This window comes from Lutra lutra, chromosome 8 (assembly GCF_902655055.1).
Source record: "Lutra lutra chromosome 8, mLutLut1.2, whole genome shotgun sequence".
NCBI classification, from domain to species: Eukaryota; Metazoa; Chordata; class Mammalia; order Carnivora; family Mustelidae; genus Lutra; species Lutra lutra.
The window spans coordinates 31790250-31818034 of record NC_062285.1 but is presented as its reverse complement, the minus strand read 5'-3'; the positions used below and the strand labels follow the sequence as shown (position 1 = coordinate 31818034).

At 41.8% G+C, this 27785-nt stretch overlaps 1 protein-coding gene across 19 annotated transcripts in view; it reads left to right on the top strand.

Moving 5' to 3' along the window:
• Positions 1 to 27785, top strand: part of PARD3 (par-3 family cell polarity regulator) — a 651514-nt gene that overhangs the window by 86211 nt on the left and 537518 nt on the right. The window lies entirely within an intron of this gene.

Below are 27785 nucleotides of genomic sequence, written 5' to 3'. Positions count from 1 at the left end.
AAGTATACAAGTGGTTTATATTCTACTGGGCAATAAAAATACATTACTGGAGCCTATAGTTACATTATCTGATTTGGGAGTACTTAAAAATCGACAACAATGTGACATATGTACTATCAACTGGTTAGCTAAGCATTAGCACAAATGAAAGCAAATCATTTTAAGGTGGAGAGGCACCAGTTCTCAGTGGGAATATGGTGGTGGAGTAGGTGGTGGAGTAGGTTGCCTTGTCCCATGAATACAACTAGATAACTATCAAATCATCCTAAATACTTCAGAAGTTGACCTGATGGCTGGCAGAACAATTCTATAACTAAAGGTAGAGAGAAGAGTCTATATCGAAGAAGGTGGGAGGTATGGAGACATGATTTGAGAGAAACTGAGATTTGAGAAAAACTGACTGTGGCTGTTACCATGGTGAGGGAGCTGTGGTTGTGGAAAAGGGTGAGAGACAGGTCAGCACACAGGGGAGTACAGAGGGAAAATGAATCCCCATACCAATTGGCTTGGAAAGCAAGATGGACTGAATTTTGACTTCTGGCAACCATTGAGGCTTAAAGCCTGGAGTTTTAAAGGTCAGTGGGCTAGGCTGGGATAGATCCCCAAGGGCATTGCACTGCTCTTAGAGAGAAGGCAGGTAAACAGCTTGTGGATATACAGTATGAAAACTGATCTGAAAAGTCTGTGGGGGCACACATTGGGGAGGTTATTTGCTCGTTTTGGAGCATGTTCCAGAGAGAGAGCATTCATGGAGAGACCTTTTGGGAACAAAGGAACTGGCTGGTGCCCTTACCCCTGGCCATCAGCAGAAGTGCAGGGCTACCTGCAGGGACCAGTCCAGTGCCAGTACTCATTACCTAACTTGCTTACACCAAACCCCATTCTTTCTCACTTCCTATGCTCTGGTAGAACAGCCCTTCCCTATTTTACTTGCCTCAGTCCCAGCGCAGTGGTACCCCCTCCCCCAGGAGATTGGACCAAACCCCGGCTCACATTGCATCTTTCCATTCAACAGTGTTACAGAGCCTCAGTTTGGCAGCAGTGGCAACTGTGTCATTTCACAAGCAGAGCAGAGCATACTTAGTTAAAATGTGCCACAATCAGGCCAGGGACCAAATACTGCCCACAACAGGTAAAGAGATCCACTGCAGATGACTGCCTTGCAGGATAAGGCAGCCAGAACAAAACAGAGCACTTGCAGCACACTTCAGAGACACTCCAGAAGTGCCAGGCACTGTCCCCAGGAATAGGGCACACTACACAGCAGGGCATTATAGACCTCTTCTTCATAAGGCCATTACCCTCAAGATGTAGCTGACCTTCCTAACTCACAGAAACAGGCACATATATGTAGACAACGTGAGAAGACAGAGAAATTTATCCCAAATGAAAAAACAGGAATGGCCCTGGCCAGAGATCTAAGTAAAACAGATCTTAAGGATACTCACTGGTCTTGAGAAAAAAAGAAGACATGAGTGAGACCCTTACCACAGAAATAAGGAATAACATAGAGATAAAGGGCTTAATAAATGAAATGAGAAAGATACTTGGTGGAATGTACAGCAGGCTAGAAGGAGAGAAACGAATTAATGACCAAAGAAGAGTAATGGAAAGAAATCAAGGTTAGGAAGAGAGAAAAAATTATGCAAAACAAGAATAGGCTTAGGGAACTTGAAGAAATATTAGCTGAAAACTTCGCTAATCTGGGGAAGGAACCAGATATCCAGATCCAGGAGGCACAAAGAACCCCCAACAAAATCAACAAAAGTAGATCTACACCAAGACATCTTGTAATTAAATTGGTAAAATATAGTGATAAAGCAAAAATTTTAAAAACAGTAAGACAAGAGACAGTAACATACAAGGGAATACTCATCAGGCTAGCAGGGGATTTTTCAGCAGAAATTTTCCAGCTGGAAGGGAGTCACATGATCTATTCAAAGAACTGAAGGGGGAAAATCTATAGCCAGGAATTCTCTATCCAGCAAGGATAGCCTTTGGAGGAGAAGGAGAGAAAAAGTTGGCCAGATAAACAAAAGCTAAAGGAGTTCATGACATTAAACTAGCCCTGCAAGAAGTATTAGAGGGGACTCTGAGTGGAAAGAAGATACCAAAGGTGGTAGTATGGAGGTAGAAAACACAAAAGCAGTAACAATGAAGATTTCTGTAAAAATATCAGTCAAGGAACTCATAAGATAAAATGATGTAAAATAAGACATCATATACCTAAGACGTGGGGAGGAGAGGAGTAAAGGTTGGACTCAAACTTAAAACAGTCATCAACTTAATATGGACTGCTATATGCAGAAGAGGTTATATATAAACCTAATGGTAACCATATATCAAAACCACTAATAAATATGCAAAAAATGAAGAGAAAGAAATACAAATATATCACTAAAGAAAATCAGCAAACCATGAGAGAGAGAGACAAGAAAGGACTGGAGAAAATATTTAGAAACAGTCACAAAACAAATAATGAAATGATAATACATTTCTATCAGTAAATACTTTGAATTCAAATGGATTAACTGCTCTAGTCAAAAGATACAGGGTGACAAGAATGGATGAAAAAACAAGACCCATCTATATGCTGCCTACAAGAGACTCATTTTAGACTTAAAGACACCTGCAGATTGAAAGTGAGGGTATGGAGAAGTATCCATCATGCAAATGAATGTCAGAAGAAAGCCAAAGTAGCAGTACTTATATCAGACAAAGTGGACTTTGAAACAAAGATGGTTACAAGAGACAAGGATAATATATTATAATAAAGGGACAATCCAACAAGAAAATATAACAGTTGTAAATATTTAGGCACCCAAAATGGAGCACCAAAATGCATCAAACAGTTAATAACAAATATAAAGGAACTAATTGATAATTGTACAATAATAGTAGGGGACTTTAATATCCCAAATATATCAATGGACAGATAATCTGAACAGAAAATCAACAAGGAAACAATGGCATTGAATGATACAGTGGAAGAGGTGTATTTATTTATTTATTACTATTTTTAAAGATTTTATTTATTGGAGAGAAAGTGTACGAATGAACATGAGTGGAGGTAGGGGGAGTGGGAGTGGGAGAAGCAGACTCTCTGCTGAGCAGGGAGCCCAATGCGGGACTTGATCCCACGACACTGGGATCATGACCTGAGCCTAAGGCAGATGCTTAACTAGCTGAGCCACCCCGGCGGGCCTTCCCCTCACCCCCCCACCCCACCCCGGTCTAACTTCTTTTAAAGAGAAAGAGGTGGTTTTAACAGATATATTCAGAACATTCCATCCTAACACAGCAGAATACACATTTTATTTTTCAAGTGCAGACAGAACATTCTCTAGCATAGATCACATATTAGCTTATAAAACAAACCTCAAAAATTCAAGAAGATCGAAGTCATATTATGCATCTTTTCTGACCACAATGCTATGAATCTGGGATTCAATCACAAAAAATCTGGGAAGACCAGACATAAATGGAGGATAAATAACATGCTACTAAAGAATGAATGGGTCAACCAGGAAATCACAGAAGAAATAAAAAAGCACATGGAAACAAATGAAAATGAAAACACAATGGTTCAAAACCTTTGGAACACAAGAAAAATGGTTTTAAGAGGGAAGTTACAGCAATACAAGCCTACCTCAAGAAGCAAGAAAAATCTCACATAAACTACTTAACCTTACACCTAAACAAAACCTAAAACCAGCAGAAGAAAGGAAGTAGTAAAGATCAGAGCAGAAATAAAATGATATGGAAACTAATAAAAGCAATAGAATGGATCAATAAAACCAGGAGCTAGATCTTTGAAAAAATGAATAAAATTGATGGTAAACCTCTAGCCAGAATTAGCAAGAAAAAAAGAGAAATGACTCAATCACAAATGAGAAACAACTAATACCACAGAAATATGAATAATTGGAAAAATATTATGAAAAACTATACGCCAACAAATTGGGCAATGTGGAAGAAATGGATAAATTCCTAGAAACATATAACCCACCAAAACTGAAACAGGAAGAAATAGAGAGTTTAATCAGACTGATAACCATCAAAGCTATGAGTCAGTAATCAAAAAACTCTCAAAAATAAAAATCTAGGGCCAGATCACAGGCAAATTCTGTCAAACTTTTGAAGGAGCATTCATACCTGTTCTTCTCAAACTGTTCCAAAAAATAGACAAAGAAGGAAAAAAAGGCTTCCAGATTCATTCCAAGAGACCAGGGTTACCCTAATACCAAAACGTGGTAAAGACACCACTAAAAAAGAGAACTACAGGCCAATATCCCTGATGAGAAAATAGGTATAAAAATTCTCAACAAAATACCAGCAAACTGAATCCAACAATACATTAAAGCCATTCACCGTGATCAAGTGTGATTTATTCCTGGGTTGCCAGGGTGGTCAGTATTCACAAATCAATCAAGCTGATAATATCACATCAATAAGAGAAAGGATAAAGGACCATTTGATTATTTCAGTAGATGCAGAAAAGGCACTGGACAGTGTACAACATCCATTCATGATAAAAAGCCTCAACAGAGTAGGTTTAGAGGGAATATGCCTCAACATAATAAGGCCAAATATGAAAAACCGACAGCTAACATCATCCTTAATGGGGCAAAAACTGAGAGCTTTTGCCCTAAGGTCAGAAACAAGCCAAGGATGTCCATTCACTGCTTTCATTTGGCATTGTGCTGGAAGTCCTAGTTGCAGCAGTCAGACAACAAAGGCAGATAAAAGGAATCCAGATTGGTAAGGAAGAATGAAAACTTCCACTATTTGCAGATGACATGGTACTATATATAGAAAATCCAAAAGACTCCACTTAAAAACTTCTAGAACTGGTAAACGAATTCAGCAAAACCACAGGACACAAAATCAATGTATAGAAAGCTGTTGCATTTCTGTATACCGATAATGAAACAGCAGAAAGAGAAATTAAGAAAACAGTCCTGGGGTGCCTGGGTGGCTCGGTTGTTAAGCGTCTGGCTTTGGCTCAGGTCTCAAAGCCTGGGATCAAGCCTGGCATCTGAGTCCTTGCTCAGTGGGGATCCTGCTTCTCTCTCTCTCTCTCTCTGTCTGCCGCGATCCCCCTGCTTGTGCTCTCTCAGATAAATAAAATCTTAAAAAACAAAACAAAACAAAAAACAGTCCCGTTTATAGTCGCACCAAAACCCATAAGATACCTAGGAATAAACCTATCTAAAATGGTGAAAGATCTGTACTCTGAAAACTATAAAACACTGATGAGAGAAATTGAAGACACAAAGAAATGGAAAGACATTCCATGCTTATGGATTGGAAGAACAAATATTGTGAAAAATTTCTCTACTACCCAAAGCAGTCTCCAGATTTAATGCAATCCTTGTCAAAATACCAACCAACAGCATTTTCCACAGAACTAGTCCTATAATTTGTATGGAGCCAAAAAAGACCCCAGATAGTCAAAGCAATCTTGAAAAAGAAAAACAAAGCTGGAGGCATCACCATTCCTTCTCCAAGTTATATTACAAAGCTGTAGTAATCAAAACAGTATGGTCCTGACACGAAAATAGACACATGGAAAACCCGGAAATAAAACCCACAACTATCTGGTCAAATAATCTTTGACCAAGTAGGAAAGAATATCCAGTGGGAAGAGACAATCTTTTCAATGGTATTGGGAAAACTGGACCTTTTTTTTTTTTTTTTTTTTTAAACACCATACACGGAAAAAAAAAAAATTGGGGGCACTTGGGTGGCTCAGTTGTTAAGCATCTGCCTTTGGCTCAGGTCATGATCCCAGGGTCCTGGGACTGAGCCGCACATCGGGCTCCCTGCTTGGCGGGAAGCTTGCATTCCCTCTCCCCCTGCTTGTGTTCCTGCTCTTGCTATCTCTCTCTGTCAAATAAGTAAGTAAAATCTTAAAGAAAATAGATTAAAGGCCTAGATGTGAGACCTGAAACTGTAAAAATCCTAGAAGAGAACACAGGCAGTGATTTCTTTGATATAGGCCATAGCAACTTTTTTCTAGGTATGTGTCCTGAGTCAGAGGAGATAAAAGCAAAAATAAACTATTGGGACTAGATCAAAATAAAAAGGTTCTGCACAGTGAAGGAAACAGCAAAACTAATGGGAAAAGATATTTGCAAATGATATCCAAAAAAAGGGTCAGTATCAAAAATAGATAAAGAACTTACACAACTCTACATCCAAAAAACAATCCAGTTAAGAAATGGTCAGAAGACACAGTCATTTCTCCCAAGAAATCCAGATGGCAAACAGACACATGAAAAGATGTTCATCACTGACCTTCAGGGAGATGCAAATCAAGACTACAGTGAGGTACCATGTCACCTCTGTCAGAATGGCTAAAGTCAACAACACAAGAAATAACAGGTATTGGAGAAAATTTGGAGCAAAAGGAACCCTTGTGCACTGTTGGTGGGAATGAAAACTGGTGCAGCCACTGTGGAAAACAGTATGGAGGTTCCTCAAACACTGAAAAATAGAACTACCCTCCAATCTAGTAACTGCACTACTGGGTATTTACCTAAAGAATATAAAACACTAACGTGAAGGGATACATGCACCCCTGTGTTTACAGCAGCATTATTTACAATAGCCAAATTATGGAAACAGTCCAAGTGTCCATCAGCTGATGAATGGATAAAGATATAGTCTGTATACACAATGGGATATTACTCAACCATAAAAAAAGGATGAAATCTTGCCATTTGCAAGACATGGACGACATGGATGGAGCTAGAGAGTAGTATACTGTCCACTGAAATAAGTCAGTCAGAGGAAGAGAGAAGACAGATAGCATATGATTTCGCTCATATGTGGAATTAAGAAACAAATGAGCAAAGGGAAGAAAGATAAATCAAGAAACAGACTCTTGGGGCACCTGGGTGGCTCAGTGGGGTAAAGCCTCTGCCTTCGGCTCAGGTCATGATCTCGGGGTCCTGGGATCGGGCCCCATGTCGGGCTCTCTGCTTAGTGGGGAGCCTGCTTCCCCCTCTCTCTCTCTCTGCCTGCCTCTCTGCCGACTTGTGATGTCTGTCTATAAATAAATAAATAAAATCTTAAAAAAAAAAAAAGAAACAGACTCTTAACTATAGAGAACAAACTGATGGTTACCAGAGGGGAGGTGGGGGGATGGGGGAGTGCCAGGTGCTGTGTGGGAATGTTCCATTACTGTATTGTACACTTGAAACTAATACAACACTGTTAAAAAGTAGAGAGGCACCTTTAGGTGCATATTTTCCATTCATTTAATATTTATCTTTTAGGTTGTGTTTCAGGGTTGAAGAGAATTTGCCTGCTTTTATTCGTGAAGTGCTCTGTGCCGTTACCGTCTTGGAAATACTTTAGATGGGGTCAGTTGGCTGCTAATGTGACTTTTTCTAATCGGTGAAAACGTTCAGAAGTCACAGTGTCAGAGTCTTTTAGAAGTTTTATTTGTTGCATTTTAATGCACGCGTTTCCTAAAGCATATTTGTATGTACTTAAAGTAGTACGTATGTATTTGAGAACTGAAGTTTTTCTAAAAACTGTTTTATTAATTAGTACAAGTTCTTGGCCAAGGATAATGGAGAATGGAGGGCTTTTGTGCTGCTTTGCTCACACAGCATCCATCATACGCACTAGTAAGCTTCAAAACACTTAGATTCTAATAAAAGAGACTGAATAAACTTGGTCTTTGATCTGGAATCCATTGCAAGGGTCTTAAGTCATCTCAGTGTTCACATTGCTGAACATTTCTTGTTAGATATTAGGTGCCCGCAGGCTGTACCCAATAAATGGTAGTGAAAGAGTGTGGACGGAACGGATGGAGTGGCATGTGCGTGGGGGTGGGGGTGGGTTGAATACTTTCGTTACACACAATAGGGAAACCCACTTTTAATTCTCAAACAAGAGAGTGTTTAATAACAGGGCTGGAAGAATTTTATTCTGGCAACAGTGCATAGGATCTGGAATGGAGAAAGGAGAGACCAGGGACAGAAAGAAAATCTAAAAGGCTTCAAAGTGCTCATAAATCATCAGGCTTAGAAACTTGGATAGTTATTGATTAAAAAAACAAACAGCAGGCTCATTGCTGTGGTCAGATTTGCTTTAGTTAAACGAATTTCATCCTTTTTAGGAAGTGCAGGGTGGTAGTTCTTTGTGCTTTCAGGCTTAAGCTATCTGGGAGGAAGGACCTGCTTGGGGTCCCGTGGAGCTTACCTTGCCTGCAGAGGGAGGTGGTTTGGACAGCAGACAGATGCTGTCCATCATAACCAGCCTGAGCAAATGGGAAGATGTCACATAAAACCTCAGAGTGTGCAGCTTTTCCCAAGACCTGGAGCTTCCGGGCAGGAGTGAGCTCACATGCTTGCACGCCTGCCGCAGCTGCTCCTTCGCTGTGGTTTTGGCTCTCCACCATGCAGGAACCCACCCAGCCCGCCCCTTTCATTTACTCTCATTTCCCGTAGGCATGTGAGCTTGGGACTTGTGCACCAAAGTATTTAAAACTTGACTTCTTGGAATGATGGCATAGCCCACCACAGTGTGTGAAGTGGGAATGGATGGTCTGGTTTTTGTGGGCTCAAAGGATAATATAATGTTAAGGGTAGTGGGGTTGGGAGATCTTGTATTGACCCTTTCTTATTACAGATGAGGAAATGGTCGGAGCTCTGAATGGCTTGAGCTCACACAACTAGGTTTTGGCAACGTGGGGACTGAGTTGATTTCCAGTCTGCAGAAACTAGTGGGTGGCTGCCAGCCACCGAGGCCTCAGACACACTGTGTGGTTTTAGAAGTCCCTCTTAGGTCCATGCCCAGGGAGGAGGGTGAAAAGACATAATGCTAGCCTTTCCACTACATGTAAGAGAGAAAGGCTTTTGTTTTAGGAAACCACTAACTCCGGAGTGTAAAAATAATCCTGAGAGGTATAGAAGTTTAGGAAGTTGTACTGCATCTGTCTCATTTCTGAACAGTTGACTGTTGGTAGATATATTTAGGGAGAAATCCATGAGGTGCTAATGGGTTACCTATGCTGACCCTTAAACCTGGGAAGAACTTTGACCAAATCTCAGTCTAGAGAAATTTATGCTCGCATACTGCACTTAGCTACTGTGTGGCTGAGAACAAAGTTTTTTTTTTTTTTTTAAACAAACAAACAAACAAACCATGAGCATACTCACTCAAGATAGAGTCAGTCTCCATCAGGCACATTATATTTTAGGTGTACTGGAGATCTGGCCCATTCGCAAAGCGATGTGATACTGAGTGACGACCCTGGTGTGAGTGGTGGTGTTCCCAGTGCTAGTTGCACATTAGCGTTACTTTGGTTTCTAAATTGCTTGCTCTGGGTTAGGGTGGGTGAGCGGTAGCTAGTTAATAAAGCCGTCCAGGTGTTTCTGATGAATCAAAATTGAGAACCGCTGGTGTTTCCTGCTGATCACTTTGAGACAGACTGACACTAGATACTTGTGCCTCTCAGAGAGTAGGTTTTACAGTGTGTAATTAGCCTACATGGTTGGGGGAGGGACTCTTTTTTTTTTTTTTAATTCTGGCCAATAATAATAGTAACGAATACTGAGCAGTAACTAAATGTCTTGAGCTATTTTAACTGCTTTAAATGTTTTGATTCATTTAATCCTTTTATCTCTGTGAGTTGGGTGCTCCTGTTACTCAGATTTCTTGGATAAGGTAACTGAGGCAGAGAGAGGTTAGGTCATTTGCTCCAGTGAGGTCCAGGTCTTTCTCCTTCTGAGCTCTATACCTTGTGCCAAAGGGGCTCATGTTTCCTTTGTATTTATGATTAACAAGCCATATAGCTCAAGAAGCGGATTGTACAGGTGTTGGTCTTTATACTGCCTGGGCGTTCACGGGCAGCCTTTGTCCCCTGGATTACGGCATTCAGTAGACTGCGTGATGTGTAGTTCTCATGGGAACGTCTGCTGCCACTGGTCATACAGCAAGGCTGATTTATCCCCAGAGCTCTTCCCCACCCCTGCCACCCACCTTCTGGTATTTTGGCTTAAGGATCAATAACACAGCATAGCAGTAAAGAGGAAAAAAAAATACCTTAGGTCTGGTCAGTTTTCTGATTTATGGCCCATTTAGTATTTTTACTCGTATGTCCTGGGGCCCTGTGTGCTATGTTTATTGTGGTGATAATAAAATTATTTTAAATAATTTATTGAGATCAGGAACAGGGCAGTTTGCTAGTAAAAAATTAAAATATGAACAGTAAAGTTGGAAATTTGCTAACAAATATAATTATTTTACTAGCAAATCTAGAAATGTACGAGGCTTTGGAAAAGAGTAGTCATGAAGGAGAAGTGAAGGGAAATAATTAGTAGTACTGTGCCCACCATTACAAAAGAGTAGATGCTCACACAGGCTTTTAAAAAATGGGCATGGTTTGGGGGCACCTGGGTGGCTCAGGTGGTTAAGCCTCCAACACTTGGTTTTAGTTCAGGTCATAATCCCAGGGTCATGAGGTTAAGCCCTGCCTTTGGCTCTGTGCTGGGCATGGAGCCTATTTAAGGTTCTCTCTCTCTCGGCCTCCCCTCCCCCAGCTCTCTCTTTCTCTCTCTCTCTCTCTTAAAAAAGAAAAAAAATTGGGGGTGGCACCTGGGTGGCTTCATCAGTTAAGCGTCTGATTCTTGATTTCGGCTCATGTCATGATCTTAGTATTGTGAGATCGAGCCCTGCTTTGGGCTCTATACTGGGTATGGAGTCTGCTTAAGGTTCTCTCTCCCTTTGCCCCCACCTCCCAAATAAAATAAATAAAAATGGGCACGAGTTGGAAGGCCATTTTAATTGCCTGGAGAAAGGCATAGATCATGATGCAGTGTTCAGTTGCACTGCATTGCGTACCCCCTCCCCCCACCCAAGCTTTTTCTGTAGAGAAATGTTTTAAGCAATATAAGATTAGTTTTTTTTTTTAACTATGTTGACTAACTCTTTGAACCAGCCCATGCTAATTGAGCTTACTCTGCTTTTTAAATTTTAATTTTATTTATTTATTTGACAGAGATCACAAGTAGGCAGGGAGGCAGGCAGAGAGAGAGGGGGAAGCAGGTTCCCTGCTGAGCAGAGAGCCTGATGTGGGGCTCGATCCCAGGACCCTGAGATCATGACCTGAGCTGAAGGCAGAGGCTTAACCCACTGAGCCACCCTGGTGCCCCAGTATAAGATTAGTTTTGCAGCATTCTCAGATCGCCTATTTATTTTCTCATGAACATGATTTTTTTTTCTGATTTTGGATTAAACTGTCCCCATGTTGACTGTGAAGTTTCCATTAAGATGCATTTTTGCCTTGATGGGATGAACTGTTTCCATCCAGGGAGAACAGAGAACCTCTGTGCTTGTGGAGTGCTCTCTGCTGGCAGCTTTGGATTCTAATAGTAGTCACAGACCCATCACTAAGTACAGAAGTGGGAAACATGAACTTGAGAGTCAGAGGAGCTCTAAAACCTGGCTCCCAGCTTGGCACCCCTTTGCTGTGGGAATTAGAACATAAGACAGCCCCTGTGGAAGAAGCCAGCCCCCTTTCTTGGTCCTGCATCCCTGCTGAGTTGCCAAGCCCAAGGCCCTTCACTGCCCCTGCTGCATCACTGTGATCAATGCTTGAGCAGATTTTAAAACAATGTACAAGGATAATGCAAAATTTATGAGGTGGTTAGGTTTTTTCCCCTAAGTAGGGAACTAGCTGTGGAAAAGAGGGAGTTTAAAAGTTTTCTGCCATAATAAAGCTGGGATTAATTACTATGATCTGATTAATACCTAATACATTTTGGTTTTTAGAAGATTGAGATATACAGTAATCTAACCAAAAGGAGTTTATAATTTTATCTGTGACAAGACACCGATTTTAAAATTTGAGGAGTCGGGCACCTGGGTGGCTCAGTGGGTTAAGCCGCTGCCTTCGGCTCAGGTCATGATCTCAGGGTCCTGGGATCGAGTCCCACATCGGGCTCTCTGCTCAGCAGGAAGCCTGCTTCCCTCTCTCTCTCTCTCTCTCTGCCTTCCTCTCCGTCTACTTGTGATCTCTCTCTGTCAAATAAATAAATAAAAAATCTTAAAAAAAATAAAAAATAAAAAAAAAATTTTTGAGGAGTCATGAAGGTACAGTGTTCCTTTAAGGGGGAACTGCCCCCCACCCCCAGCATAAGCATAATGACTTTGCTGGAGTGTGTGTGTGTGTGTGTGTGTGTGTGTGTGTGTGTGCATGTGTGTTTCAGCTGTAATTGATTACTTTTCATCTTCAGGTTTCATTCCCTTCTTCAAGTCAATATATGCATTTGGCAAATGGGGATATTAACACATTCTTCTCAGGTTTTAAAGACAATTCTGTGTTCCAGAAGGGGGTTTTAAAAATGCTATGCTATATCCCAAATACAGAGGCAAACAATGTGGAGTTAAACGTTTTTGAGACTGAGGCCTTAAACGGCATTGAGAACTTGGGCAAGAGACTCGTGCAGTAAGTGTGCACAGAAGCGTGAGGCTTGCTGTGTCCCCATGTGAGGAGGGAGGTGGAATGACCACAGGGGCACCATGTTGAAATATCAAGTCCAAGTTATCCTGCTCCCACTTGAGAGTAAGCAGCCAGGCCTGTTCTTCAGCCCTCACGAGTCATTGCACTTCCGGGGATGTTTCCTCTGATTGTAGTTTGCAGTGACCCGGGGCGAAATCACTGAGCCAGTTTACTATTAAAACTGGGAGTAGGTACACTGTAATTTGTGTGCTGGGTAGGTGATGTCCAGTGGAAAGTGCAAGGCTGGATGACAGGATGGTGGTGGCTGAGATCTTATTTATTACTATTTGGAAAATAATACAACCGATGTTTTTCTCGGCTCTGGACAACGGGCACTCCCTGGGACAGCCCCTCCTCACAGTCTCCTCTTCTCCGTCCAGCTTGGAGCATTCGTGGGGTGCCTGCTGCTGTGATGAGGGTGGAGGAAAAGGGTCAGATTCTTTCACTGTCCTCTCTCCCTTTCCCGCAGATCTGCCGTGCTGGTGAAGCATTCCTGGAGTATTAGCCACTATTCTTTTCATGTTGTTTACTTTATACTCTGTTCTTTCCACATTTGCCGGAGCCTTTTCAAAGACAGCATGGAGATACAGGAAAGAAATAATTTAATTTGAAGATTAGAATTCTGTTATTTTTACAATGCAATCATCTTAACTCTGGAATTGGTTTCTTGTGGTTGCCATTGGCCTTTGTAAAGGGTATGATGTTGCCTAAGATTTATATAAAACCAAATCAACTCTGCTTCAGTATCATATTCATTTAGGTAAACTTATTCAGCAGTACTTAGACTACTTGGTGTAGATTTAGAATGAACTAATCAGCCACCTCGAGATACTTCTATTGCCTTTCTGGTATTACGCTGCACAGTTTCATGAAATGTCCTCTAATTAGTCTGAAAAGTGTTTTCTTTTACTTCCAAGGCAAGTTATTTAAATTATGACAGATTTTGCCTTACTAAATAATTAGGAACATTCCTATGACCTTAGTGGTGTATACTCACAGATCTATACGTTTTATTTCAGGTGAATTGAGAAGAATTCTTGACATAATACAAAATGGTATTATCTCCAAGGCAGTTTTTTTTTTCCCCCAAAGTAAGGAAAAAAACAACAACAACAACAACAAACAAACCCACGAGTGTGAGCCATCCATACAATTTATTTACTCAAGGGAGAAGTTTCTAGCACACCTTGCACCGTGAACTGAAATTTTGGTGCCAGCCCTTGTTTGCATGTCTATCTAAGTCTAAGATAAGTTTTTGCAGGAATGTCAGCTGACTGTGAGACAGACCCATACAAGAATGAAACTGGAGGCTTTGCAGTAAAATAAATACTCACTTAGACCATATGGGCTTTGCTTCTCTTTTGGCATCATAAGCTTTCAGTAAATATGGGCCCTTATATTATATTTCACATATGTGGATATGCTAAATGTATGCTGATTAAATCCTATATGTGATACTCATTACTCAGCTATGATGTGAAAATTGAAAGTCTTGAATTTGACATTAAATTCTTGGTCTGTATCTCAGATTGGCCTGAAACGTCAGTGGTGAGAAGGTAAGAAGGGCCTGGTTATGGGATTTGAAAAGGTGGGTTGTTTCTCTTGCACCCCAATGAACACATTGGTGGCTTCAGCTGTCAAACGAGTTTTGTGTTTTCCTTGTCTGGTCTTGTTGACCTGCTATTTATTTTAGTCTTTTGATAAACAGAAGAAGCTTCTCCAGTACTCAGAGGGAATGTTTGAAGGAACTGTTGCACAGATGTGAGGAATGAGAATTTCATCCAGGAAGGATCTAACTTGAAAAAATGCAGAGATGGGAGGAGATTGTAGGATCACAGAAATCCTTAAAATTTTAGAATTAAAAATTTGGGGATCTTTTGAAATGCTTTTTTCTCTTCAAATCTCAAGTTGTAGGTTCACATTTGCTGCTTCTGTTGGTAATATATTACCATTTTAAAAAATTACATTGTTTTAATAGTTGTTTAGTACATGACGCTTGAGGTGACATAAAGTTTGGGGCTCAAGCGAGCCATTTCTATGCGGGGTCTGAAAAGTCTCTGCAGTGGCCCAACCCTGGTAGGGATCTTGTGGGGCCAGCTGGGCTCAGGATTCCCAGTCCCAGGGGAAAAGGAGAAAGTAAAAGACAAGTGTTGACTGTTGATGTCATGTCCAGGCCTCGTTCCCTATTGCTCAAACATGCCATGTATGTTTTGGCATTCCCACCTTTGTCTTAAGATTTATCCTGATTGAAACTAAATAATTCCTTCATGAAGGGTTCTTTGTCTTCAGTGTTTTCTGAATTTTTGTAATTCCTGTACCACTTGGTTGGCATTTAATTTTGATAATTGGGTATTGTTAGTGAACTTTCCACATACCTATGGCTTGCCTCCCCAAATTGATATTAAAGTCTTGGAGAACAGGGGCATTATCACAGACTTGGCTGTACCCTCTTTATTCCAAAACTCAACCTCTTTGAGACTGAATGTTAAGTTCTTAATTGATGGGTAGTAGGTAACATGCCTTCCTTATTATCTCCAGTGGCTGTTTAAGTCTGTGGTTGGTGTAGAAATGCTTTCAGTCACAGGGAGCCTCCATGTGGGTATCCTTCCGTGTCCTTGACCAGTCCTATGGCAGGACTCTTCAGTGGTCTGGATGGGCCTGTGGCTTTGCTTCCCGCAGCATGCGGTGTTAGTCTGGGTGACTCAGAGTTGTGGTTCCAGCACTGTCGGGAAGCTGTTCCAGGAGGATGGGATCTGTGGGGCTTAGTACTCTGCTGCTTCAAGGACACGCATTTATAAACATGTCTGACGGAGAATGTTGTAGGGAAGGTTAGGGAGTTTTAATTCTGTGAGTTGTTTTCAATATCAGGTGATGGTGGTCATGGGAATGGTTATCCTATATCCGCTCAGGGAAGGAAAGCTGCTCTGAGTGTGTTTGGTTCTGATACAGCGTCACAGACTGGGTGAGCAAGAGGCAAACCTCAGGGATAACTCTTCCCTTTGTTTTTACACACGAGATCTTGGGTGCCCACAAAGAGGAAGTGACTTGTGCAATGCAGTCCACTTAGCCTGTCAAGCCGTTTTATTGCCCTTCTTTGTGGCCGAGGATAGACCGGATATGTGCCCGCTCAATGGCTTTGTCATCAAACCCAGCGTTCTCGTGGCAGCCACTCTATCTGCACCCTCAGAGTTTTAACCGCCTGCCTCGTGTCCGTTTGTCGTCCCCCCACGTTGTTCTGAGACGTTTATCTGGACAGCTCTCATTGTTGGAGGTAGTCCATTTCACACTTTAATTACTACTTGTGTAATTATGTTTTGCCCGAGTTTCCATAGAGCTAGTTTGTTTCTTTGCTTCCATGCAGGGTTTTTTTTTTTTTTTTTTTTTTTTAAAATCAGGAACTCTACTTTTAAGTATGCTACAGAATAGCGATTAGACAGATTAGCTGTGTGACGTTAACCCTTATCCACAGGGGACGAGATCCAAGACCTCCAGGGGATGTCTGAAACCTCAGGCGGTACTGAACTACACTAGGTTTTCCCTATACATGGATGCCTGTGATACAGTTTAATTTATGAGTTAGAGGCACAGTAAGAGTTAACAGCAATAACGAATAATAAAATAGAATAATTATATAACAGTATACTGTCAGGAAAATTATGTGGATATGGTCTCTTCTCTCTTTCTCAAAATACCTCCTTGGACTGTCCTCACCTTTCCTGTGATGATGTGAGATGGTAAAATGCCTATGAGATGACATGAAGTGAGGTGAGTGACATGGGTGTTGTGATGTCACGTTGGGCTAATTCTAACCTGACAGTGTATCAGAAAGAGGATCATCTGCTTTTGGATTGTGGTTGATGGCGGTATCTGAAACTATGGAAAGGGAAACTATAGGGGGACAACTTATTAGTGCTTGCTGTTTTCTTTTTTAGTGCTTGGATTGTGCTTTTTTTTTTTTCTTAGATGGTATGTACCAGATGTACCATAATTTTTTAAGAGGAATAAATTGAAGGCACAAGTACCTAACTTTCAAATACCTCATAAGGAAAAAACTTTATAAACTATATAAGGACAGAAAACTAACCATGTATTTAAGGAAACTAAGAAATTATATGGCATTAATATAATCTCCTTGACATATATTTCAAAAGTATCTTGGAGTCCTTATTTAAAAACTCCCCCATTTCAGTTGTATTTGAAATGGACCAGATGGGCCCAGATAAGGTCTTGAGTCCTTAGGGTTTTCCTGGAAAAACCTAAGTGCCAACATATTTTCAAATAAACACGTTAGTAAAGAGATGCAGATGGGTCCTTGGCTTGAGAGAACTAGTGACAGGTATCAGTGAATGTTCTGGGGTGGGAGGGTTGTGTTTAAGAGAGAGTCCCCTGTTGTTTTGTATGCTAGACTAGAGATTCTAGGAGGGTAGGGAACATTTACTGCTGTAACTCCTGTACCTAGTTCAGTGCCTGCCATATAATAGATGCTCCATAAATATTTGAATGAGTGGATAACGTCCACAGATTCAGTACAGTGGTAAATTATAAAACATGCACATCTATGAGACATTGCATACTATGGAGGGATAGGGCAGAAGATGAAGTGGGCTCGAAGACTGACGTTGCGAAGAAATATTCACCAGGATTTGAAATTTGAGTAAGGTTTACCCAAGTGAGGAGATGGTATGGCTTTCTAGGATGGTACAAACGAGCTGTATCAAGTCTGAGTGACCAGGAAGTCCCATGGGCTGACTAGCTTCTGTCTTGGTCTTTGAGGTGTGTGTGTGTGTGTGTGTGTGTGTGTGTGTGTGTGTTTGTAAATACCCTTTGTCTGTCTGTATTGCTTCCTTCTGTACTGAAAATCTTTCCTAAAAGCTGACACATATTCCTCGTCTCCATCGCCTGCAGAGATGTCCATGGTAATAAGAGTCAAGAGCACTCTCTGGTCTTGGGCAAATCTTTTGAAGATACCATCATGGATCCCTCCCTTGACTGATGATAGGGGAATCCTGGGAGGAGAAGGAAGCCCCACCTCTGACATCAGCAGTCCCAAGGAGACGCTGGGAATAGGCCCCTCCACCCTCCCAAGTGGCTGTGGTCTGAGCACATTCTGAGTGCTGTGGTCTGGTGTCCATTACCTTGGGGGCCATACTTGTGTTGTGATGTTGTGGTGCTGTGCAGCTCTGACCCAGACCCCACACAGTGTGGGGTGTGCTGGCCTGGAGTGCAGGGGCCACAGGGCACAGTTGGGTAACTGTTTGTCTTGCCTTCCGAGGAGGAGATTGAAGGTAGGTGCGAGTTCTCTGTCAAAATTCAGTTTCCGTAGAGTCTCCTCTCCTGTATTTGCTGGGGACTCTTTCTTCTGATTCACTCCTGTTTAGTGCTGCCAGGCGTGAGGGATTAGTCATGTACCTTAAAGTGATTTGAGATAATTTCTTTAAGAAAAATGGGGTGGTGGCTTTTGGGTTAAGTAATATGAGGGGCTCGTGGAGAGCTGCTTCAGGGTCAAGTTTTTGTTTTTGTTTTTGTTTTTTAGAATTCTGAGCTACTTAGAGTTACCTTGTTGCAGTGAGGCTTTCTTTCCAGGTCAGAGAAATTCTTTCTGGTCTGAGTCAGCCTCTCTTGTTTGCTGGTTGGATAGTAAATACACGAGGGTAGGTTTTTCTTTTGTTAGGCTGGGTGAGGGACCTTAAGGTTTTTTAGGTTGGTTATTTCTTTTGTAAACACTAAAAAAATTTGACATTTTCAATTAGCTTTAAAAGCTCTCACACTGTATAGTATTGTCATTAACTGGACATAAATTGTGGGCCACTGTGGTTGTCACACAGTGGGTCTCTACCTTGAGGTATCCTAGGCCCTATTTTAATGTTTATGGATTTTTTTTTTTTTTTTTTTTTTGCAGTTTTTATTTCAGGACTGTCTGGTGCATGACTGACTTCTTAAATCTGTATCTTTTTGATAGGTAACACGGTATGAAGCACTACTTCCTAGTATTGAAGAGAGTCACGTGTACTAACTGGTGGGGGATATAGTTTTTTCATTATTCATTTCTTCTATTCTAAGAAAAAGAGAAGGAAAAGAGGACTTGAGGGGCACCCGAGTGGCCCTCAACTGAGTAACCTCAGTTGCTTAAACATCCCACTCTTAGTTTTGGCTCAGGTTGTGATCTCATGGGTTGTGGGATCAAGCCCTGCATGGGGCTCTGTGCTCAGTGGGAAGTCTACTTGAGACTCTCCCTCCTGCTCTGCCCCTCCCTGCACATGCTCTCTCTCTCTCAAATAAACAATCTTTAAAAAAAAAGAAGAAGAAGAAAAGAGAATTTTATTTTGGTCAAGTTTTCCCTTCCAGATTTGTACCCCTGATGAACCTATTTGATCCTTCTCAAGAGACAATTGTGCAAAAAAGGGCAAGCAGGTATTTAAAAGTCGGAGTAATATCTGAGCTCTCTTTCCCCTTCAGCTCTAATTACATGTGTGAAAGCTCAAGTAAGTTTCCTGTTCATTATTTTTTTTTAAGATTTTATTTATTTATTTGACAGATCACAAGTAGGCAGAGAGGCAGGCAGAGAGAGAGGAAGGGAAGCAGGCTCCTCGCTGAGCAGAGAGCCCAATGCAGGGCTCAATCCCAGGACCCTGAGATCATGACCTGAGCCGAAGGCAGAGGCTTTAACCCACTGAGCCACCCAGACACCCCAAGTTTCCTGTTCTTTAGTCCTCTCATCACCAGGAAGTGCTCAGTACCTGGTCGCCCCCCACTGGCCCTTTGTACCCTAAGGGTGAAGGAGCAGAGTGCGTATGGAGGGGGGCCCAGAGCCAGGCGCCTGCTTCCATAGTGCTGATGATTGTAAAGCTTATGAACAGATGTTTTCAGTTCTGGAGCAATATCCTATAGATCTGTATTGTCCTTTAAGGACTTAGGCTTGGATCTGTTGCACCTTTCCCCTTCCTTTAGAAAAGCCTTCTGTTCACCCACTACCAGCTCATCAGGTAACAATACTGCCCATCTCTGTGCCCTTGCATGTTCTTATGTTCACTGGGACTAAAGTGGGGAGAACTTGATTGGCCAAGCTGAGCAAAAGGTGAGCTTTTTGTCTTACCCTCCTTTCCCTGGGTTCTAGGCACGTTTATCCAGGCTTCAGCTCACTTCTATTAGGTATTTTAGGCTGGGGTTGCTGGGGACTCACCTGTGTGGGTGAGGATGATGGTGTTTCTACTGGAATTTGGGTTCCTTTATACTGCCAGGGAAAAGTACCTGGATGTCTTCTTTCTCTACATCTGAGATGTTGCCTGGGATGTCAGCTGGAACAACCTCACAGCCTTTCTAGAGCCAGCTCTGGGAGTCAGTGCAAATGTCTAGAGCCAGCTCTGAGGGACGGAAGATACAGTGTGAATGGGGGCTCTTGGTACTGACATGGCACAGCATGCCCATGGCATTTCTTTTGGCAGTTAGGAGAGTACAAGTCTGTGTTTGTTGACTGTGGTCTCTGAGGAACTCTTGTTTAATTTTTTTCTCTTATCTAACAGGGTTATTACCTTTATTTTTTATACATTACTTACACAACATGGTGCATTGTTCTTTGTTCCATGCAAAAAAAAAAAAAAAAAAAAAAAAGATGGTTCCTGCCGTCAAGGAACTTAACTAGAGATAAACAAACAGCACAAATATGTGGTCGAGATAGATACTTGGAGGTTGGAGTGCATTTCACAGAGGAAGTGGTTTCTGATCTCGATTTGAGAGGACATATACAAGTCACATAGTTGGAGCTGTGGGGATGACAGTGTTCCAGGTGTGGAATTGAATGAAAAAAACTCAAGGGCTAACTAATTCACAGAACTGATATTTATTGAGTATTTACTCTCTCAGGCACTGTTCCTAGTGATTGGTTTTATCAGTGAGGAGAGCAGTTGAAGGCCCAGATGTGGTGTTGAGAACTGTCTGGAAGGACTGATGGATGGACTGTGATGGGAGCCAAGGGAAGTCTGGAAATGCAGCCTTGGGAGGAGTGGGTGCTTGGACAGGGATGTTGGATTTTAACCTTTTGGAATGTCGTGAGTCAGTGCAAATGACTCCTGTCACAAGACAGGGACATGATGAAATGGGTATTTCATGAAGATAGTTATGCAGCAAGATGCAGGACAGGAATGAAAAGGTTGGAGTCTAGAAGCAGTAAGATGAGTTGGAAAGTAATTAGATTATTCAGGACAAGAGATGAAAGGAAGAAGTACATCTATATGGTTATCATAGGAAGTGTGTGTGTGTGTGTGTGTGTGTGTGTGGTAACCATTTTTAAGGTGTAGTAACTAACATCTGATTTAAGAAGTGTGGGTGAGGGATGCGTGAGTGGCTCAGTTAAGCATCTGCCTTTGCTCAGGTCATGATCTCAGGGTCCTGGGATTGAGTTCCGCATTGGGCTCCTTGCTCAGTGGGAAGCCTGCTTTTCCCTCTGCCTGCTTCACCCTGCTCATGCTCTGTCTCTGACAGATCAATAGAATCTTTAAAAAAAAGTGGGTGAAAACATTAAACCCATGAATTTATGACGTGATATGTAATAATACGTAAAAGAAATTCAAAGTATTTCAGCCCCCACGCGGCCTCAATTCTAAACCACAAATTTTGAGTTCTCAGACTCTGGTGTGCATTTGGATCACCTGGAGGGCCTGTTAAGACACAGGTTGCTGGGCCCCGGCCCCGCCTTGAGAAATTCTGATTCAGTAGGGCCAGGTGGAGCTCCCGAATGTTAGCATTTCTGGCTAGTTCCCAGGTGATAATGCGGGAATGAACTACTTTGAGAACCTCAGCTTTAAATCATAGATGAGATTAGAAAATGTAATACAGTGTTTAGGTGGGTGGCTTTTCAATCTTCTTTTAACAGTCAAAAACTTTTTATTCGAAGAAATATGTTGTATACCTCTCCATTATGCAAAATATAAAGAGGTTGGGAAGAGGGGCAGTAACCAGAGGACAGCCACTCTGATGCTCCTGTTTGAAAAGAAAGGCTGGAACATGAATCAGCGGAAGCTGCCTGGGGTCCTGGCCAACAGCTTTACTCACTGTGACCTCTTTTCAGCAGCTTAGGATCTCTGCGGCTCAGTTTTCTCATCGAAAGCTAGGATCATAAACCCTCTTACCATATTGGATAATGCACGAGTGTGAGTGTGTTTTTTAGAATTGTAATGCATAATGCAAATATACTGGTGGTGACTGCCTTCTTGTCCTTGTCCTAGTGCCATCCCAAGCCAGCCCCCGATCCCTCCCCCCTTTCCTCTGTTTCTGTTTCTGTGGAGTGGTGCAGAACTGGGGGAGCAGCAGCCTTGACTCAGGCGATGTTGTGGAAGTTGTGTCAGAGTTAGAGGTCAGTAATGGGCAGATTGCCCACATGGCTGGGCTACGGTGTGACTCCGTAAGAGATTGTATGCAGTTCTAATGAAACAAAATGCCAGAAAGTTACTTACATGTGGTTGGAATTCACCTTTGGTTTCATGCTGCTGTTTTCTTTTTTGACTGACGTAGTAAATGAAGCCAGTCACCTTCAGGGAAGGCATCAGGGTTGTGGCTGCTCTGTGTTAGGTGTGGAGGTGCAGTGGTGGTATGTGTGTTGGGTGTGGTTTGGGATGGAAAAGGGGGAAGCAGGGGAGTGCACTTGGCATGGAATATTAGATCTTCCCTTATTGCGATGGAGGCCACTGTTCTATCGTTGAACATCAGCTGTGCTTTCTGACCATCTGTATTTTCAGGTCTTGTTAAGAAAGCAACAGAAAAATCTGTTTAATGTCAACAGTGTTACAACAAAATTGAAAATAGGTCCTTTGGTTTGAATTTATACTAAAAGCTAGGCATTTTTGAAATGGAGCTGATTAGATAAATTCAAAACTGTGTATACCCTCTCTTGAAATTCCAATGATTCATTTTTTTTTTTTTAAAGAGAACTATAAAATGTATTCTAAAAAATATTTTGTTTTGGGTTTAAGTAAATTAGATACTTAACCAAGGGAGTTGAGAATGTGGCCTAATTTCTATCCATCGTGCTCTTCTTTTGACTTTAAAAGTGAAATGTTTTTTGTTTGTTGTATCACGGACTGACCTCATTTGTCTTGGCTGCGTAATTATCCCCTGGCTAATAGGACTGATGGATGCTCACTTCAAGCTGTGTGCTGTGCCTGTTATTTTCAGGAACTTTGCGTGCCGTTTCTCCCCAGTCTTTTTGTTTTCCAACATTATGGATGTGCATAGTCAGATTTTTAGGAAAAGAGCCATTTCTGCTCCCTGAGAGATGGCCTTTTTCAATTCTTGCATTTGATTCTTTTGATACTACCTCCATATTTCTGTGTCAACTGCTTATATTGCTTTTTGTTGCCGTTGTCATGTTTTTGATTTAATATGGAAGATTTAAGCCAGTTTCACTGCCCCACATGTGCCTTGCCCCCTCTCTTGCAGCCACTTCTTGGGTCTCTGTTTCTGTCTGGAGAGAGAGGTTTCTTGCTCTCAGTCTCTCTCTTTCTCTCTCACACACATACATGTACATGCACACACACTTTCTTCCCTCCAAAGTAATTGTAAGCTTGATTAAGTATTTGATGTACCCATTATTTTCATTATTAAAAGCTGCTCAGAGCTGAACTGTGTTTGATAGATACATTGGGGACATTTTCCTGTAACTTTGTGGTTTCCCTGGAACGAACGATACTTTTTCCTTTGTTTGGTCTTCTGTGAATTTACAACCAATTCTAGTCCAGCTCAGCCAGTTGTTAAAAAGTAACATCTTGGCCTGTTTAGTTACAGTGGGTACTCTCAGCTTCTTGAAGACCTCTCCTTTGGAGCTTCTGGCCCACTTCCTTGAGGACCGGTCACCTTCCGCCCCTGGTGCCCCGCTGATATCCGGGCTCAGCTTCACGTTATTCTGGGAATTCTCTTCTATGTTATGTCCCCTATTCTCATATGCCATGCCATCTTCATTCATGGTTTATTTCCTTGGAACACATCTTCCAGCACTTTCCCGAGAAAGGTGCGGAGAGAGTAATTTTTGGAGAAATAGCATTTCTAAAACATTTTTTTCTACCTTTGCACTTTACTGATGGCTGTTGGGTGAGGTATAGTATTCTTGGCTGGGGACCATTTCTCTTAGGCATTTTGAAGACAGTGTACCATTGTCATCTGGATTCTAGTGTTGCTCTCTAGAAGGCCAAACTCATTCTGATTCCTTATCCATTCATTATATAGTACTTGTATTTTACTTCCTGGAATGTTTTTGTTTGTTTTATCTTCTGCTTGTCTCTTCTGTTCTGATGTGCCTTGGTGTGTGCCTCTTCTTTGTTTGTTTTCGTTTTTGGTTTTGGTGTGTGCCTGTTTTCATAATTTGTGTTGGGTTCTCTACAGGCCTTTTAATATGGAAACTCCTGTCATTCTGGGGAACTAACTTGATTCCCCCCCCCCCTGTTTTCCCAGTTTTCTTTTTTCTAGAGCTTCTATGATTCTGCTTTTATCTTCTTTTTTTCCCTTTACTTTCTGGGGCGATTTTTTCACTTCCTCTCCAGTCTTCCAATGATTTTTCACTTGATGTGGTTTTAACTTCTAAGAGGCTTTTGTTTGGCTTTCCTCTCTGTTTTTTTTCCTTTCCTCTTTCCCTGTCTTTTCATTTTCCTTTGCTACCTGGATGTACCATCATCTGAACTCTCCTGGGTATCAAGATGGATTTTTAAAAACCATCTTCTTTTTATACAGCCTGTTTTTCTCGATGTCTTTTCTATTTGTTTTGGCCTTTGCTCCATCCTTGGGTTTTCCTCGGGGTCTGTTCCTTGCTTGTTGGCTGAGTAAGGGGTGTTAACTCGAACACAGACCCTAGAGTGTAGGCAAGGGCTCAGAAGCTGAGGTGCACAGGAGGGGCACCTGGCTGGCTAGATTCCTCTGGCCCTTTGCTCTTCAGGTGGTCAGATGCCCAGGGAGAGATCGTCCAGGCTCTTGTCTAGGTGGCTTGACTCCAGCTGCCTGTGTTCCGGGAACACGTGGAAGCAGAGAGCTGGATTTCTCCACTCAGTGTGAAAATGTTCACTCATCCCCCCGTCCCACCCCATTTTCAGAGATCTCTGCAGTATAAGCCTCTAGGAAGCTGCTGGAGCTGTCCCAGTGCTGTGTGCAGCCAGGACGGAAACTGGGCTTTGCTGCTTAAAGAGAATTTCAGCCGATCCTGCGGTTTTTCTTCCCATGTTCATTCCTGTCTTCTGAGGTACTTGGTTTCCCCAATTCCAGAGCAGCTTAGGGCTCTCCTGAGGAGGTCATGTTGCTGCCTCGTTTCCCACGCAGTCCGGCGCAGGGTTCACTTTCTTGCGTCCGCTCCACGTGTGATCATTAGCCCGGCTTCCCAGCCTCCTGCCGCTCTGTTACCCTTGTTTCTCTCTGTTCTCTTTGCTTTTGTGGGGATACACCTTGAAAAATACATAACGACTGTAGTTTCCGGGGGGTTTCAGGATGGGGAGGCCGAGTACACGTGGGTCTCTTCGGTAGGATATTTTTACCTTCCCTTTCTGTTGCGTGGCCCATTTTGTGCTCCCAGTTTAATGAATAAACCGTGCCCCTCCTCCCTGCCTGTTCATACCTGTCCTTCAGCTCAGAATGATCTCTGTGTTCTTCCTTCCTCCAGCCTGCTCATTAGAAGCCTTTCCTGAATCTTTCCAAGCAAAAGTAATCTTTCCTTCCTCTGAACTCAAAGCATTTTTACGTCTGTTTTTCTTATGACGCATGGTCTACCTCCTTTGACTTTTTGTTTATGTCTTATCTGATAAATTTTAATTTCTCACAGAGGGCATCGGTGGTTGTTTTTGCTCTCATCCTGTGTTTTGCAAGTAGTAATTAATTTTCAAATTAACACGAGTTTTCAGTTATCTTTTTGTAGTCTTATATTTACATATATATTCTCATGTGAAAATCTGACAGGATATAGACCATTGCTGTACGCATGGTCACTGCAAAGAGCAGGCTACCACCATTTCCAGTGGCAGATACTTTTCTTGAAGCTTACATGGGTGTAAGATAGGCAGAGGCTGTGTGTTCCACAGGTCACAGCTCACGGAAGCTCATGGCTGTGTTGCATATTGCGATGATGCTCTCTGTAGAGCTGGAAGGATTTCTTTGAGGGGCCAGTCTTTCATTAGGATTTCCCCCATACTGTTTGCTCTTATTGTGTCCTGGAATAGAGTGGGCAACACCTTTCATTGCAACTTGCATTTTTTCAAATTACACACCTGTGCTTTCATTCTCATCTGGTCTTAGAAATGGTTCCTCTACCTCTTTGTCTCCAGCCTTAGGCCAGGTCCCGGCTCCTATTCTTAGTCTGGGTGAGAAGCAGTGATTCTTTCTGTGGTTTTGTCCCTGGATTTCTTCTCGGTGGTTGGCCCCATCTTTGGGGACCCTTGTCTGGCCGGGACATTTGCTTCTTGGTGGCTCTGTCTTCATCCCCTTGATGAATGTCATTCCTTGTTTCTTGCTCGTGTGTGAGGGATTTTTGTTTGTCAGAACATAAAACTATTGTTTGGTGTTTAGATCTTTGGTTATTTTAAATGAACTAATCCTGAGTGAGACAGATTCTTTTTTAAATTGAGTGTTATGTCATGTTGGTTTTTAAACCTCATAACAGGTGTATTTATTGTAGATTTAGTGTTTATTGGTATTTTTAAAAGTGCCTTATCACAACTTTTTGTTCAGTTACATTTCTGTTTCTATAGCTGGGACAACAATGGTTTCTGCTATTAACATTTCAAAGTTTTTAGGGTGAACTACCAAAGTAGAATCAACAAACACACTCTAACTTTTTAAGAAAAGTTTTCCTTATAGGTTCTTCACTATTCCATTGAAAATATAGCAGATCCTCTGTTTATTGAGAGAGAATTGTGTTGATGAAAGCTGCCAGTTAAAATCTGAGAGAGGCTACTGTTTGAAGGAGCTGTATTTCTCAGTGGCAAAAATGCCCTTCCTGGATTTTATACTCTTGTGGGAAGAGGTCATTTTTATGTGCCCTGTTTAGATCTGTGGGGGTGTGTGTGTGTGTGTGTGTGTGTGTGTGATGCTCTCTTGGGATTAGTGCTGATTTCCTTCTCGTTTTTTTCTCTCTAGACAGTTTCTGTTTAGCACGTATTATGGAGTGGCATTTAATAAGTGCTGTCCTGATAAATGTTCTGACATGGTGTTGTCATGGCTACTTGGCATCGTTGACCATAGAATCAGGACCCTTCTGGAGAGAGGAGACAACCGAATCTCAGTAATTCTGAGATTACTGATCTTGTCTAATTACAAGATCTAGTCTAATTACAGGCCTTGATCAGATAGTTGAAAGATTATAAGCCAGGTTTACAGAGTATTTGAAAGGGCAGGGGAATGATTAGTATATAACATTCTGCTGATAGACCAAGGCTGATGAATCTTGAGAATGGACCATTGCATTAAACAATATGGAGACATTTTTGAGCGTGTGGTGGGGAGGAAACTTCATTGGAACAGGATTATGAGAGAAGAAGAATGTGAAACAACAAATCTGTTAATAATTTTGCCTTAAAGAGAGAGAGTTGGTAGAGTGACTAAGGAGTAAAGTAGGGTCAACGGAAGGTTTTATACAATTATTTTAGCATGTGAAAAAAAATACAGTATCAACAGCTTTTAAAGACTCAGCATTTACATCTGAGTACTATTTTCCAAAGTACTATGGTTTTTAGAAACATTAACAGTGAGACTGGAGATAGACTTTTAAACTGTTTTGGGGGCTTTCTGGTCAGGAAGAAAGGTGATGACTGAGGTGTGTCATGAGGGGTGAGAAGGGTTAGCCTGGACGATAAGGTGAGGCCCTGCATAGAGGAGGCACTGGGCCTCCACGGTGGGCAGTGGGGGACAGTTATGGAGGACTTAATACAGGCAGGCTGTGAAAGGGGAACTAACTGTGGTGGAGAAAGGCTAGAACATAGCAGGTCCTGAAATAGAAAAGTCAAGGGGTTGAGAAAATTGTTAGGAGGAAATTTATTTCAGAGGAGTAGCTCTAAATGTTATATAAAAGCTGTTAGGTTATGATCTCATATGGAGATTGTGGGGAGGATAGGGAAGCAAGAAGAGGTTTTTATAAGCCACATTTTAGAGGTCAGTCTGCTTCATTGTGTACTAAAAGGGTTTTAGAAATGAAAGTTAATATTTTAGTTGATTAGATCATCCTACAGCTTTCTTGAGGGGGTGGGGAGCAGAGGGCAGGATGACTCTGTTCTAACTGGCTAGGGAATGATGGTTGGGTGCAGCT